The sequence below is a fragment of the Arachis duranensis genome, chromosome 1, assembly GCF_000817695.3.
Source record: "Arachis duranensis cultivar V14167 chromosome 1, aradu.V14167.gnm2.J7QH, whole genome shotgun sequence".
NCBI lineage: Eukaryota > Viridiplantae > Streptophyta > Magnoliopsida > Fabales > Fabaceae > Arachis > Arachis duranensis.
Window position 1 is genome coordinate 103,863,618 of NC_029772.3, and position 5,529 is coordinate 103,869,146.

A 5,529-nucleotide genomic window follows, 5' to 3' on the forward strand; every position below is an offset into this window, starting at 1 on the left:
GATGCAAAAATAAGATATGGGATCCTGGTTCGCTATGTGAAGACCAAATATGGGGACTCGTATTCTGGGTAGAACTCTGCCCAAACTTAATAAAAACGGTTGGAAATTCTGTCAACCAATTGAGGAGCAAAGATCCTTGGAGATTCAAGGATGAGTACAAACATAAGCCACCATGACAACAAGCATCTCAAAATGTCCAACTTAAGGACTTAAACTAAAAGTGCTAGGTGGGAGACAACCCACCATGGTAAACTCTTTCCAATCTTTTAAATTTACTTAATAAGTGATTTGAGTTACCATTGTAGGTAGATGTTTCATACAATTTGTTTGTACAACTTAATTGTAGCTTAGTCACATGCATGTTGTGCTTAGTAGTAGATGAATAATACCGAAATTGCATTTTTGTGAATTGTATGATAATTGAGTGAATAAGAGTTGTGAACACTAAGGGGAGCATCCAGCAATTTGTTTTCTGATATTTATAAAAAAAAGGGGGGGTGGACGCGCGCGCACCATGTACGCGCACGCGTCCCTGTGTGGATGCACCACGAGCCACACTCCCGAGAGTTGGGCCTCTCATGGGCAAACACTATGCCCTAAGCCCTATATGACCCACGCGGACGCGCACCACGTGCGTGCGCGCTGGTTATGAGAACATGGACATTCACGCGGACGCGCACCTGCCGCGCCCGCGCCGATTTGCTGCTGCACTTGATTGAGCCAAACCCCAGAGAGTTGAGCCAATTTGAGGCTAGCGTTAGGCCCCAGGCCCAACTCGGTCTGCGCGAGCACGCGCATCGCGCCAACGCGCCAGTTCATAACTTAGCAATTTACGCGGACGCGCACTTGTCGCGCGCGCGTCCTTGCGTGCTGCCGCCAATCCAGGCTTCTAACCCGAGAGTTGGGCGTGCCTCATGCCCACTCCAAGCTTCAGGCCCAATCTAACGTATGCGTGTGCGCACGATACGCGCACGCGCACTTTACCTAAATTGCCAACCCACGCTATAGCGCACTGTATGCTCACGCGTGGACCTCCAAATTCTCTCACTGCGCGCGGACGCGTACCTGCCGCGTGCGCGCCGATCTGATTGCGCGACTTCCAGGCCATTCTCCAGAGAGTTAGGCCTGAGTTGGGCCAACTCTAAGCCCCTAGCCCAACTCAATGCACCCGTGCGCGCACTGTACGCGCACGCGTCCCTTCCTAATGTGCTCATCCACGTTCGAGCGTGTTGTACGCGCACGCGTAGGTCCCAAGTTTCATCAAGGGACGCGGACGCGCGAGGTGCGCGCTTGCATCGATTTAAAAAATAGGGATAACCCTAATGCGCGACGCACACTGCGCAGTCGCGCACACTACCCCCAACCCTCATCTTCTTCCTCCTCTCAACCTCCATACCGTCGCGGCAGCAGCGACAGCCACCACCGTCGGTCCACCATCTCCACCACCGCATTTCCTTTTTTTTCTCTCTCTTTCATCACCATTCACCACATTCTCTCTCTCGTCCAGCCACTCACTCTCTCTCTTCCTCCTCCCGGCCGAACCTCCACCGCGCCACCATCTCCGCCGCACCATCATCACCGCCGGCGACTCCCCCTCCCTCATCACCACCCAACCTCTCTCTCCCTCTCACCCATCCATTTCATCTCGGCCGCCGCAGCAACTTTCGCCGCCACTATTCTGCCACTCCCCGCCACCGTCCACGACGGCACTGTTCCTGGCACTACCCCCAGTCTCCTTTTCTTTCTTCGTTCCTCTCTGCCCCCAGGTTCCACTCGAATTTTTTTTCTGTTTTTCTTTTAATTTTTAATTTCTGTTAGTTAGTCAAATTGTATGTTAGTTAGTTGAATTCGAATTTGTATGCTAGGTTAGATAGAGATATTTGCGGTTAGGTAGCTAGGGCTGGATAGAGGATTCTAGGCCTGATAAGTGCTCCGTTCGTGCTTAATTTGCTGTCTGATATTTGGATGTTGTATGCTGATGTTTGGACTTATTTTGTGCAATTCATGTTGCCTGAATGCTATACCACTGTCACTTTGCCTATTTGATGTTGTTCTCTATATTTCTTGTGCTGATTTGCTATCCGGGACTGTCCAATTTTAAGCCGAAATGCTGCCCGATTTTCACGGAAATTAGTTTCTTTTGGTCTTCATTTTTACTTTGGGCAACTTTCCGTTTTCCTTTTGACTTCCCGGATTTGCACAATCATTGTGACCATGAGCCACAACTTTTCTTTTCATTGCGCATAAATATCATCATATCACTAATCCATCTTTTTTTTAACTCACTAATTTCTTTAACCATCTAACTTCCGCTTACCTTTAACCTCCTTTAACAATTTTTTCAAAATTATGATGATATTCTTGCATTTTGAATATGAGTTGTTGATTTTAATGAAACTTGCTTTCTTGGTTTATTGGTTCACTTTTGCATATTCATTGCAACATCATGATTGTTCTTTGATAATTGTATCCTGATCATGCCTTCTTTGTTACATGCTAAATGTTTTATATATTCTATCATATTTTTCAGGATGTCGGATAAGGGCAAAGCCATAGCCACTACCTCCAAGAAGAGAAAACACTCTACCCCCTCCATTCCTTCCATCTACAAGAATTATGCCAAGAATCCATTGAATGATGTGGACAAGGAAAATCAGCAGTTACCTTCTACCAATCCTGACAAATTCCCTAACCTTTACTGTGAGCTCCGGTTTTCTAGATATCGCACCACAAAGCTAAACATTGAGAAGAAGTTACTTCTACCTAATGATGTGAGACGGTCCATTAACGGTCGGATCCTTGATTTGGGCATTGACTTTGTTGACCGGGAATTGGGTGATATCAATATATCTTGGGTGAAGGAATTTTACTGCAACTTCTTCCGTCCGACATTGGATTCGGTTCAGGTGAGGGGTAGAGAGATTATGATTACTGAGACTGCGATTGAGGAGGCGTTACAGTGCCGGCATGTCCCGGATGAGCTGTGTGCCCATCAGCAGGCTGAGTTAGCCATACACAGCATGACTTTTGATTTTGAGGCACTCAGGACTGTTATTGGGTTACCAGACGCCACATGGGTTATGGATGCAAACAATACCAAGCCGAAAGGGATGTTGTTTACTCATCTGACTAGGGAGGCCAAGACTTGGCAGATGATATTTGCTTGCTATGTCCTTCCCACCACCCACTTCTCTGAGATTCCTATGGAGATGCTTCTACTGATTGGGTGTGTTATGGAGGGGAAGGAGGTCTCTTTTCCTCGATTGATCCGACAGTGTATGTGGCGAGCACACATTCGTGGCCTCCTCCCGTTCCCTACCTTGGTTATCAGCATGGCCGCCCTAGCTGAGGTCCCCTGGTCAGATGATGATGTGACACCACCACCCCTAGATGACGATGACAAGGAGGTTACTATTCCTTGGGGTGGTTGGGTGCACGAGAAGCCCCCAGCTAGACACCGATCTAGGGCTAGGGCGGTGGCAGGGACAGCCGGACCTCCAGTAGCTCCACCCTCTTCTGCAGCAGCAGCCCCATCTTCTTCAGCCCCTTCTTCAGCACCTGAGCCGACTTATCTACTGGTCCAGCGTCTGTTTCGGTTCTTAGAGCGCGAGAGGCGCCATGTCAGGCACCGACTGGATCGGATGGACCAGGCGCTCATCTCTCTTGGCGCTGAGTTACCTCCGCTTCCCGACTCTCCGGCCTCTGATGACCAGGATCATCAGGAGGAGGTTGCGGAGGCACCGACTCAGCAGGTGCACCTCCAGCTGCCCCAGACACTACAGAGACACCACAGACCCATTTGATGCTTTTGGATATTTTTAGATGTTTTGGATGATAGATTTCGTACTTTTAGTTGGATTCTTCTTTATACATTTTTGTTTATCTTTACTTTTAGTTGTGGTTGTGATTAGAAAGCATACTTTGAATTGCAAATATTTAGTCACCCGTTTTGCATAAGAAATTGGTTTTGAGTGAAAAGGAAAGGGTGAACTAAGAAAGTTTTTGAATTTTTCAATCACAACTATGCTTCGTCAAATATTGAAAGTTTCCAAGAAGTTTAAATATAGGGCCTCAACCCAATTGATTGAAAGAAAATTTCTAATGAAACTTGCTTGAATTTCATACTTTGTGAATCATGTATTGAATTGAGAACACAAGCTTGTGAGACTTGAGCCTATTGATGTGGTTACATTTTATAGCCACTTATTTTCCATTCTTGTGTGAAATTGCTCTCTTTCTATGATTGTAATCCTTGATTTGCTTGATTCTATATGTCCATTTATTTCTTGTATTTATGCATTTATATGATTGAGGCCATTATTTCATTAGCCCACTTACCCAAATAGCCAACCTTTTATTCTCCATTGTTAGCCAATTTTGAGCCTATGCTTAACCAACTTATCCTCATTTAGCACATTACAAGCCAAGGCGGAAAAACCAATAAAAGTCCTTGTTTGGATCTTTGATTAGCCTAGGCTAGTAAGAGTGTTTATTATTCAAAGTTGGTGAGGCTTGGGAACATTGGATGGGATAAAAGGGGTAGTACACGTTCATGTTTAACAATTGGGTACATATTCTTGTATTGATTAAATGAATAGACTTTATGCATTGATGTTCTTGTATATAGTTTGACAATAGAAAAAGAGATGAAAAAGAAAAAAAAAAGAGAAATAAAAGTGAAAATGAGAAAAATAAAAAGAAAAAAAAAGAATAGAAAAAAAGAAAGAAAAAGAAGAAAAAAATAATAAAAAGGGGACAAAATGCCCCAAAGTGAAGTCAATAAAAAGGAATCAATGCATAGGTGTCATGAATCAAATAGGAAATGCATGAATATGTAAAAAAAAAAAAGTGAAGAATGGGTAGTTAGAATAGTTTGAACTTGTATAGGTCATTACATAAGTTAGGTGGGGAAGTCTATGCTAATCAAAGATTCAAATTTTAGTCCACTTAACCATAAATGATCCTACCTTGACCCTAACCACATTACAACCTAAATGAAAGACCTCATGATGAATGTATGCATGCATTGAATAAGTGTTGATTGTTAGAAGAAAATCGGATTTTGGAAAGCTTGATTAGAAGAGAATTGAGTGAATTGACCCTTGAACACTTGAGTGAATAGAGCGGATACACATATCCGGTGAGGGTTCAAAAGTTCAATTACATGTGTTCACCCATATTATCTATATTCTTGCAAGTTTAAATTCTTTTTGATAATTCAATACAATTCTGGTTTGGAATTAATTCCTATTACCTAGCCTTATGCTTACACATGCTCTCTTGGCAATTTGATATGTTTGAATTAAGCATTTGCATTTACTTTAGGTAGTTGCATTTAGATAGGACTCATATAGTTTAGTTGCATTCAATAAATGTCATAACCTTTAGTTCCTTCTTATTTTAGCATGAGGACATGCTAAGGTTTAAGTGTGGGGAGGTTGACAAACCCCAATTTGACGATTTATCTTGTATTGATTTTAGGGGATTTTATAACCTTTTACCCACATTTATTCAATGAAATAGCATGGT